The 12132-nt window shown below is 43.0% G+C and overlaps 1 non-coding gene across 1 annotated transcript; it reads left to right on the top strand.

Moving 5' to 3' along the window:
• Nucleotides 1-2183: 2183 nt before the first annotated feature.
• On the top strand, nucleotides 2184-2256 carry Trnaa-agc. Its single transcript has one exon. It is a non-coding gene; the product is annotated as a tRNA-Ala (tRNA).
• The last annotated feature ends 9876 nt before the right edge of the window (nucleotides 2257-12132 follow it).

Below are 12132 nucleotides of genomic sequence, written 5' to 3'. Positions count from 1 at the left end.
TTCCAATAATTGGCGTTTGCAATTGATGATGGTCACTATACACTACAGGAATTTCACCGAAAACAATTTCAAATAATTTTTCCACTCATTAATTGCTTTTCTTTTAATTCAGTCATTTCAATATACATTGGAAAACATTCGTGTAGTAATCCTCTCGAACACGGATAGATAAATGAAAAACAAAAATAAAAATGAAAATAGTTGTCGACTTCCCAATCCGGGGCGCGAAAGGCACTGTGCCACCGTCTCGGTGGAACTGTTTGCTCGGTAAGAGACACATAAATTACCGCCAAAACTTTGACCGTCGTTTTCTCAGAAACAGTCTAACGTCTACGGAAAAGCCGAGACACGCGTTCGATTAGTTTGACCCCTCCGGCAGTGAGCCAAGTTTCTTGGAAATCCGGTTACGCCGCTTACCGTGATCTCCTCGTTAGCGGAGTAGAATCCAAGTTCCTACCCCAGAGAAGTTGTTGTAAAGTACATACAATAAATATCGCACTGACGACGTGGATAAAGGGGTTATTACTACTCAGCGGTATCTACGATTTTATGAACGTTACGAGGAAAAATCAACTTTGCGAAAACTTCACAGCTTTTGTCGCACGGAGGTGGGCATCAGAACTAACAATGAAACTGACGCAAAGTATTCTGTTTATGGGATAAGGTTTGAACAGCTTTCACAATAAAAGGGTCACCTTGTGCAAACGAAAGGACATAGTTCCATCTCATTTTACAAAATTTCTGCACACGAATTACCGTGACTAGTGGCTTATGCAGACGAAACGTGATTCGTACAAATTACACCGTGAATAAATGTTGTCAAAGTGATGGTGCGCGATGAATATTGTGGAGCAAACTCGCCGGTCAATATTTCGTTTTATGCAGGATGTGTTCACAGCCTCAAACTAATGGGTTGTTTCATCCCTGTGCTACGCAGGACATTGTCGTATGCACATACAGAGTATGACAACTGCCTTCTTGTAAGAATACTGGAGTGTACGGTACTATTGACCCCCCTCCTCCATGTTTTCTTCTAGGCATAAGCAATGTCGTGCTCCCAGCCTGGCAACGTATTCGGTTCGCTTTCTCCTGTAATAGTAGTACTTGCTGTGTTTAGAAAATGAGTTGCCGATTCATTTCACTTCCTTTACATACAACGCGCTCCATAATAGCCGAAAAAGTACACCAAGGATACTCAAGCCAGGAATGTTCGTAAATACGCGCAGGAGAATGGCATTTAGGGTTTGGTGCCGCGTCGAAGGCGCAATCATTACATACCGGACCATGTTAGGCTCGGGGAAGGCTTTAGAAGCAATTAAAGTGTGTCCTTCAAGGTAACCATCCTAGTATTTGCCTTAAGCAAAACCTAAATCAGAATCGCCGGATGGAGATTTGAAAGGCTATCACCCTACATACGAGTCCACTGTCTAAGTCACTGTGTCATCTCGCTAAATAGCATTACTTTGTAAACAGATTCTCTGTGTTATCCGTGCGGAATACGTAGTCAGGAAACAGCTCAGCATTTTCAGAACAGTAAACACTTATTTACCAAGCAGTTCGTTAATGACGCATGCCGTTTCACGTTGGATGGCGTATCATTTAACCCGTATTGCGTAGGGAATTTGTGCCAAGTGAAAATCTTGTCCTAATTTCCCAAGAATCAAACTGACAAGCCATTCCTAGTTCATTTTGAAAAAATACCATTTTGTATACCTATTCGTACACAGCAATTAGACAACGTGCAGTACTGCTACTCTAAATGTCTGGAGTAAAATGAAATAACACTGTGGTGCGGAATGTTCGAAGAAAATGGTTCAAATGGCTCTAATCACTATGGGACTTAACATCTGAGGCCATCAGTCCCCTAGAACTTAGAACTACTTAGAACTAGCGGTCGCGCGGTTCCAGACTGGAGCGCCTAGAACCGCTCGAAAGTTCGAAGAAATTCACTCTGTATTGAGTCGATTCCTTTCATTTGGTAAGTAAGCGATGTACTATCTGAACAAGATTATCACAGCACTTACTAACGGATCATATGTCTACGCATTTGAGTCTCCCGGCTGGATGATGGCGCCCAGTCACAGTGTATACAAGGAGCTCTGGACCACTTCCAAGTGGAGCGGTGAAAGTTAAGAGTTCGAGGACTGGCTGAGAACGGGTCCACCGGTGCGTAAGTAGCAACTGGGGGCGTAGCTCAGATGGTAGAGCGCTCGCTTAGCATGTGAGAGGTACCGGGATCGATACCCGGCGCCTCCAGACCAAGTTTTTGCTCTTGTCACGAAGAATCAACGTAGAGAATTAGAGCGCGACGCACTCGAGAAAGCCAAACAATTTTCTCCCAATAACGCACACCTGCCACTCGGATGATCATACACAAAATATTAACATAAACAATCCCAACTCAACGTAGTTCCCTTAATCATTGGATTTACGCACAATACAACACACTTAAATACTAGATATGGTGTACATGACATCACATGCACACAAGAGCGTTCCCTGACAGTTAAGATATGTTTCTATATCATGCGACTACACGACTTTTCCGATGTAGCGTCATGTGTAACCAATAATCACACACACACTCTGGGCAGTCAGGAGTGCTCTAGGCGCGTAAGAGCACAAACTGCTCATCCGTCCTGGTAAAATGTTAGTAATGTTGACATCGGGGCACTCCATTGTTAACTAACTGTACTGCGTACTTTGCTAAAATCGTTGATGCGTATCTTACTAAAATCGTTGATATTTACGACACAGATGGCCGACACATGGTCGTGAACAGGTTTTAGATATTGCAAGTATTCTAAAACCTATACGAGAATTCAGACTTTCTCGGCGAAATCATTCATGAAATCTTCTCTGTTTATCAGCCTACTAATGGCGTCGTGCTGTCGCAACGTTTCAATTGGGTTTCTACTCATCATCTTAAGGCCTGAAGATAACATGTAGGAAACACGTCAAAATGTTGTGAGAACACGATGCCATGACTCAGCTAACAACGTGAGACGACTTCATTTATTTTAAATCAGTCTCTGCAACAACAAGAAATTGTGCATCTTTGTCAGCAAACGCGTTTTGCTTCATGGATGTGTTATCACTGGTCTGTAATGAAATACATTTACTATTTGGCTTTCTTTCTAGATCTAAAAGCAGTTCGTTGCGAAAGATATAGGAGTGTGAGTTTACTTACCTTTTTTAAATTAATTTAAAGGAGTCACACAGTTTAAACGTTTTCTTCGGTGAGAGGAACTGTTTGATACAGCTCTCCACGTTAGTCTGTCCTGTACAAGTCTCTTCATCTCTGTGTAACTACTGACGCCGACTCCGTTTGAACTTACTTACTGTAGTGAAGCCTTGGCTTTTCACTCCTTTGGCAAATTAAGTCCCGTGATGACTCAGAATGACTCTTATACTTCCTTTTCGTCAAGTTCTGTCATAAGTATTACTATCCCCAATTTGACCCAATCCATCTTCATTAGTTACTCATATCCGATGACTCCATCTAACACTTAGCATTCTTTTGTAAGACCGCTTTTCACAAGCTTCTTGTTTGTACTGCTCCTCGTCCACGTTTCACATCCGTGCGAAGGTGTTCTCCAAACGCGTTCTAACTCAAACTGGTATTAGTTGTTCACAAAGTTTCTCTAACAGAAAGTCTTTTCTTGCAATTGCCAGTCTGCAGTTTAATTCCTGTTTACTTCTACTGGCAACAGTTATTTTCCTGCCCGAATAGGAAAATTCACCTATTGCTTACAGTGTCTCATTTCCTAATGTTCGTGTCACCTGACTCACCTACACCACACTTCGTTATCTGTGTTTTGCTTTTCTTGATATTCATATAATAACTTCTTTTCCAGACACTGGCTGCGCTCCTGTCTCAATCGGTTTCAGTTAAGTGCCTTCGACTCAACTACCGGCTGCGTTCTGTACAAGCTATAGATAACCTTTCACTCCCTATATTTCATTGCTGACAAAACCAGAATTTCAAGGAGCGTACATATAACGAAAACAAAAATTATATAAAATTAAAAATTAAAAAGATAAATGATATGAATGGTACAACAAATGATTTAGTGTTAGCGGTATAAGTGCAGATATTGTGATCATTGGTATCTTAATATGTACCCACTACAGTGTGTTACTTGTTTTTTCTCTCAAACAGTCGTTCCGCAAACACGTCACAGAGTCCACTACCTGGTGTTTTCTGCACTACGAAGTGGACTATGCCTGTCAGTGTAGACTAACCCCTTTGCGTCCATGCGTCCACACTTCAACACCTAACCTGCTGCCTAAGGGAAAATTGTGAGTCGGGACCTCAGGTCAATTTGTCATATTAGTGGATGAAACGTAGCACTTTACATAAAGGTTTGTCAGATATAAAACATTTATAATAAAAAACCACTGCACACAGCCATGTCCGTATATGTATCTCTCACAGATGATTGTTACGTCGTAAAAATCACAGTATGCAATAAAAATCACAGTAGCACATCTGTTTACGTTAGCTTGGCATGTTCCATTCACTGACGTTCAACCTTAGACGCCGTATATAGTACAAGTGCATGATATGATGTTGTTCAGGACACTTTCCGCAGTCACCAACAGAATTATCTGCACTTAACCTCTACCACCCCGTATACTAATATAATGTACATCTACAAAAATTTTCTGTTCCACATTTATGAAGCCTATGGTTATTTGATGGAACCTGCTGTTACAACTGAACGAGCAATGCGCTAGCTTGCCATACCCAGACCGTGATCGAAACAAAGTTAATTGCCAAATCATGAACGTGGTACTGTCCCTGCCACGAAAGGAAATACGATAGAGAATTCGAAGAAGGAGAAGACTAGATTGAACTCATTTTCCTATGCCCACATCCTGTCTATTATCAATGAAGGTCGTAATGCAGTATTTCTGACAAAGTAAAGGAAAGAAGAGAAATACGTCAATGGAACATATACGGCGACAGCTTGATCTCTTCTTATAACATCTATAAAAGTATCAAAAGTATATGTCATGTGACCATTGTTTTAGTGATATTCGTTGAGAATTGAAAATCGGTATTGGATGTGATTCTTATAAACATGTGTAAACAGTCCCATGGTGTACGTAGGTAGTTCAATAAACAATGAGCCACAGCTGTTTCCTCAGAACATGTACACGGAAGCGCCAAAGAAGCTGCTATAGGCATATGAATTCAGGCAGAATACGGCGCTGCCTTCGGCAACACCTATATAAGACAACAAGAGTCTGGCGCAGTTGTTAGATCGGTTACTGCTGCTTCAAAGACAGCTTATCAACATTTTAGTGAGTTTGAACGTGGTGTTTTACTCAGCGCACGAGCGATAAGACACAGCATCTCCGAGGTAGCGATGAAGTGGGAATTTTCCCGTACGACCATTACACGAGTGTACCGTGAATATCAGGAACGCGGTAAAACCCCAAATCTCCGGTCGCTGCGACCGAAAAAGGATCTTGCAAGATTGGGACCAACGACGACTGAAGAGAATCGTTCAATGTGACAGAAGTGTAACCGTTCCGCAAACTGCTACAGATTTCAATGCTGGGCCATCAAAAAGTGTCAGCGCGCGAACCATTCAACGAAACATCATCGATATGGGCTTTCGGAGCCGAAGACCAACCCATGTACCCTTGATAACTGTGCGACACAAAGCTTTACGCCTCACCTGGGCCCATCAACACCGACATTGGACTGTTGATGAATGGAAACATGTTGCCTGGTCGGACGAGTCTCGTTTCAAATTGTATCAAACGGATGGACGTGTACGGGTATGGAGAAAACCTCATGAATCCACGGACAAAGCATGTCAGCAAGGGACTGTTCAAGCTGCTCTATCCTCTGTAATGGTATTGGGTGTGTGCAATTGGAGTAATATGGGACTCCTAATACGTCTACATACGGCTCTGATAGGTGACATGTGTGTAAGAATCCTGTCTGATCACCTTCATCCATTCATGTCCATTGTGCATTTCGACAGACTACGGCAATTCCAGCAGGACAATGCTACAGCCCACACGCCCACAGATGCTACAGAGTGGCTCCAGGAACATTCTTCTGAGTTTAAACACTTCCCCTGGCTACCAAACTCCCTAGGCATCAACATTATTGGGAATATCTGGGATGCCTTGCAATGTGCTGTTCAGAAGAGATCTCCAGCCTCTAGTACTCTTACGGATTTATGGACAGCCCTGCAGGATTCATGGTGTCAATTCCTTTCAGCACTACTTCAGACATTAGCCGAGTCCATGCCACGTCGTGTTATGGCCCAGACACATGGACGTCCGAGGGCACCCGGTCTGGCATTAGGGTCGGTCAGGCCGTGATGTCTGATCCAGTCTGGCCATGTGTTACCGGATTTTATGACACGTGTGTGTGGGCGTGCATGATCGTATTGGAGGAAGATTTCTTTTGAATTATTGTGAGACCGAACAAATCGGAAACGGTGACTGGGTTTATTCAGAGTCTTCACATGTGCCTCTGAATTAATGGCAGAATCTTTCGGCAAAACATCCACGAGAATAGCACCATCGCTATCCCAAAAGACTGTCGTCATGATTTTGCCCACAGAGGGAACTGCCTTTAATTTCCTTATTGGTAATCGCGAGTGGGGCCATTCCAGTGAGTACCTTTTTCTTTCCGGCTGAAATTGATGCACCATCGTTTCGTCACCTGTAACGATTTGTGACAGAAAAGCCTCTCCATTGGATTGGCTCTGAGCACTATGGGACTTAACATCTATGGTCATCAGTCCCCTAGAACTTAGAACTACTTAAACCTAACTAACCTAAGGACATCACACAACACCCAGCCATCACGAGGCAGAGAAAATCCCTGACTCCGCCGGGAATCGAACCCGGAAACCCGGGCGTGGGAAGCTAGAACGCTACCGCATGACCACGAGATGCGGGCCTCTCCATTGGAGTCAAACAGCTCCATCACTTCGGAAAAAATTGATATTCTTTCAATCTTCCGGTCTGTTAGGAGCATTCGTGGGACTCATCTTGAGCAAACTCTTTGAATATCCAAAAGTCTCATTCATTGCATACATAGTTCTATCTCTCATCTATAGCTGCAGAGCCAAATGTCGAGTTGCGATGCGTCAATAATAGCATACGCACGATTCACCGTGTTGGAACAGTAGCCGTCTCACAGGACGTCTCGAATGTGGCAGATTAGATCTCTGAATTTAATTCTCTTCACCCATGGTCTAACAGTTCTCCTATCAATTGCATCTTTACCATACGTTGCTTACAAATGTTTATGAATGCTCCCGAAACCAAGAATTCAACTATACCACGCTGCTTGTAACAAGTGTCTTGCGTAGAAGCTATTTTAATGATTCACTTGGGTTCTGACATATGCCGGAATTGTTCAAAAGTCCGCACACGTGCAGAAGAAACATTACGTTTGAAGCGGGTAGTAGGACGTTTTCTTGCGTTTATATTAACGGCTGTAAAAAAAACATCGGGGCGGTTTTGTAGAACAACCCTCGTATATACTTGCATGTACTACGGTTTTCATTATAACTGTAGCAATTTGTAGCTCCATGTTGCCTAATCCCAATTTATGTAATCGATGAAATAAAATTAATAAGCACACGTTTGTAGTGAGAACGCTGCAGTATAATCATTGCCACCTACCGGATAACAGGCAGGAGTCGATTGCTGCTACTTAATTATGTGATGAGGGTCAGAGAAGCGCTTCTAGGATCGCAAAAAGGGGGTATAGCCTATACGAAAGTGTAGCAGGAATTCTCAGGGAACTTAAACAGGAATCGTTCGAAGAAAGTCGATGTAGTTCTCGCGAAACCCTCCTGAGTAAATTTAGATTAACAGTGTGCGACTGTTACGTTGCCACCATTGTATACGTCGCATAGGGATCTTGAGAATAAAATAAGAGACACTAGCGCGCATACAGAAACATACAGTCACGTTCCCCTCGCTCAATGCGCGAAGTGAGTAGAAACGAAAACCGATAGTAGTGTATAATATTACCTCTGCTATGCACTATGCAATGATTTGTGGAGGATGTACATTATGAAGATGTAGATGTAGCAGCGAACACTAACTACAAACCTCCGAGAGAATCGACCATGCCGCAATACCTCAATTTAACAAACAAGCTAACAGATGCTTTAACGACAACGTCTATTTATGCTACACCTTAAATGTTTCCGAAACTATTGTAACAGGATTATGCATTCGCTACCAGGATTGAGATGATGCGATCTGTGGAGAATTTCATACAACGGATAGCCCAACACGTTGCATTGTATGATCCATGTTCACCAATTTACCGAATGTGATAGAAACATCATAGATTCTTCATGTACATAACAGCAAGGAATTATTGGTAGTGCTAAAACGGCGTAGCTCAGCGTCTCTTTAAAGGCCTTCGGTCGCTTTGTTCAGTGATTATATTGGAGCTGATGTGCTTCCTCGAGTTAGAAGAATCCTATTCGCTTTTAGTTGCCCAGCCTACCGATTTTTCGTGTAAAATGTTCATGAAACGCACTCTCCAGCCCCAGTCCAGTAAAATTCTCTCTGCCCCTGAACTACATCTTTGATTGGATAAAGAGCAGATAGTATTATATTTCAATCACTGTATTTCTGACATATCGGCAAGTTGAAAAAAAGTGAAGTCGTACTAGTCCCTATATAAAAAAACCTAGTAAAGCACTGTGGGGCCTATCTAACTTTCTGGCTGTACACGTTTGCAAAATTTACGTTGGTTCTTGGATATTTTCTGGCATTTAATGCAACTTCCACCTGTGTCATCATCGATTTGTTTATCATCACGCTACACCATGGATTTAATTCCAAAAATGGTTCAAATGGCTCTGAGCACTATGGGACTTAACTTCTGAGGTCATCAGTCCCCTAGAACTTAAAACTACGTAAACCTAACTAACCTAAGGACATCACACACATCCACGCCCGAGGCAGGATTCGAACCTGCGACCTTAGCGGTCGCGCGGTTCCAGACTGTAGCGCCTAGAACCGCTCGGTCACTCCGGCCGGCCATTTAATTCCAGCTTTAGTTTCTCCTGTAAGCTGGTCTCAAGTGAAAGGAAGCGAAGCGGAGGCCATTTTCAGTACCACGGCTACCGCAGCACCGCAGTGTTAAAACCAAGTTTCGGGTTCATGACAGCTTCGTTCCCGTTAGAGGTGTGTAATTGATTTCTTGTGTACTATACTGTTTCTCCATGGTTTGTATTCGTGCAGCATATTGCCCAGCATTGCGTAATCTTACGTATCACTCATTGAGTACCCCCTTTCAACACAATCATTATAAAGTGCTTTGTTCAATTACGACATAAATTTCTTCTCAACTATTATTAAAAGTAAATGAAAAACGCGCTATTGTAATTAAGAAAAGTGGACTCTTCAGCTGTTAAATAGACACCATGAAGCACATCTACTAACATGTAACGAATAGAGGCTATCCTTGAAATGATGAAGTCGCAAAGACGAAATACATAATGTTTTTCTTTCTCTCAATTAGTAAGAACACTGAGAAATTGGACCTTTTCACGAGGCTGCTGATCTCTTGTTACACAGTCGCTGCGTTTTTAAAACTGAGAGCGATTAATCCTTGTGATACATACGAGAAACCGTAATACTTCGTAAATCTCCCGGCTACAACCGCCCACCCAACCTCTGTCGCGGAGCAGTTCAATTTCGCTTGACAAACAACTTGAGTTCACTGCAGTTAACTTGCTACACGTTTCAAATTAGCATTAAGCTGGGCTGGCTCTATCGGGTCCCTGTATTAACTGTGCAGCACACGACTACACAACACGATGCCTTGCGGTTCGTACCATCAATTGCAGAGTAGAAGTATATAACTCAGATGAATGGCCCGAGCTGCTATAACAACGGCACCAGTGCCAGCTGCATTGCGCAGCTGTGCCCGTGTCCTGTTGCTGGAGGTGGAAAATATCTGACAGAATATCTCTGCTAGGCGAAGTTAGCTTTATGCTACGAACGTAGAGAGAAGGCCAATGATGATCAGTGACAGGATGACCTCAGCGGTGTTGTATCTTGAACGTACACTACGATAGTTCACTGTCGATATTCTTGACACACTTTATAATGATTATGTTGACGGGGAGTAGAGGGAGGGGGGGGGGGGGTACTCAATGAGTGCTATGTAAGATTACGTGATGTTGGGCAATATGCTGCCACTGGATTGTGTGTGAGAGAGGGGGTAAATAAACTGCGGAAATGAGTGTGTTCTGCATAGCGTCTCCGGTGTTATGGCATTACATCAGCCACGTAAGAAGACTGCCACTGGTCCACCCCAGAAGGCAACATCTATATAGGCAACCAAATGAAGGGCTCTGAGTGTCCTAAAACACAAGGAAGCACAATCGTACACTGTGTCAAGGGGAAAAAAAGCTAAAATCGGAAATGGACGGATGAGGTGAACGGTTACGTGTCGGGCGTGGAGACCGATGGTCACCGTAGAATACGCCTTGTCAGCTACATTGCGGCACTTTTTAGAGATCGTTAAATGTAAGTGTCATTGTTTTGGTGCGATACACAAATGTAAGACCGTTGTATCTGCATATGGCGCACATGGATGACAATGTGATTGCGTAAATGTGTTTATTGCAAATCACCACACAGGAAATTACTAGAATTAAAACAGGCATCCTTTCAAAAAAGGAGCGTGTTATTATTCTACCACTCACTACACCATCAAGCCACTAATCCAGATCCGCAGTCTAGCGAATCCATGGCCAGAGCTTCTGCTGTGCAGAGGGGACATCATCATGTGCAAGTTGCAGGTCAGTGTATTTCACGTGTAAGTAGGCTGTTTAGGTTTTTTTATTGGTAACGCCACGTAGCGCTCTGTATGAAAATCACTGGCTGTGCTGTGTGCAGTCTGTGGTTGGTTTGCATTGTTGTTTGCTATGGTAGTGTTGGGCAGCTAGATGTTAACAGCGCGTAGCGTTGCGCAGTTGGAGGTGAGCCGCCAGCAGTGGTGGATGTGGGGAGAGAGATGGCAGAATTTTGAGAGCGGACGATCTGGACGTGTGTCCATCAGAAAGAGTAAATTTGTAATATTGGATATCATGGACTGATAGATATATTATGACTTTTGAACACTATTAAGGTAAATACATTGTTTGTTCTCTACCAAAATCTTTCTTTTGCTAACTATGCCTATCAGTAGTTAGTGCCTTCAGTAGTTTGAATCTTTTATTTAGCTGGCAGTAGTGGCGCTCGCTGTATTGCAGTAGTTCGAGTAACGAAGATTTTTGTGAGGTTAGTGATTTGTGAAACGTATAGGTTAATTTAGTCAGGGCCATTCTCTTGTAGGGATTATTGAAAGTCAGATTGCGTTGCGCTAAAAAATATTGTGTGTCAGTTTAAGCACAGTCATGCATAATTTTTCTAAGGGGACGTTTCACATGTACCAACAGCGAAGTACGGCGGGCATATGTGTCTCCACCGTCAACCTCGCCTAGTTCAGACGTTAGGTCACCAATAGGTTCTGTGAACGGTCTTGATTAAGCAAAGGGAGTGTTGAAATTTCAGGGTCATCAGCAAGACGGATTCGGCATCTACATACATAAGATGAACTCCAAATCTACCTACAATATTTCGGAGGTTGTTCCGTAAAAACGTAATTACGATTAATACGGTTTGTTACGGCATTTACTTTTGCTTATGTGACAATAAAATGGCTCTGAGCACTATGGGACTTAACAGCTGAGGTCATCAGTCCCCTAGAACTTAGAACTACTTAAACCTAACTAACCTAAGGACATCACACACATCCATGCCCGAGGCAGGATTCGAACCTGCGATCGTAGCGGTCGCGCGGCTCCAGACTGTAGCGCATAGAACCGCTCGGCCACTTCGGCCGGATTTATGTAACAATACCTTCAGGACAACGAAAAGCACTGTAATATGCAAGTGTCTTCGAGTGTAAGAAGGAAGGATCCAGTTGCTTGGAGATGGCAACGTTTGGATTTAAAAAAATGGGAACAGCTCAGCGTAGCGCCATTGTGCTGCTCTTGCACGGCATTTAGCGAAGTGCATAGCGATCACTTCTTCACTAGTAAACCTACACAGCCAGAAACGAGCAGTAATGCA

This window comes from Schistocerca piceifrons, chromosome 1 (genome assembly GCF_021461385.2).
Source record: "Schistocerca piceifrons isolate TAMUIC-IGC-003096 chromosome 1, iqSchPice1.1, whole genome shotgun sequence".
In the NCBI taxonomy this organism is placed as follows: Eukaryota; Metazoa; Arthropoda; class Insecta; order Orthoptera; family Acrididae; genus Schistocerca; species Schistocerca piceifrons.
The sequence above is the reverse complement of the archived record's forward strand: the minus strand, read 5'-3'. Positions and strand labels throughout refer to the sequence as shown.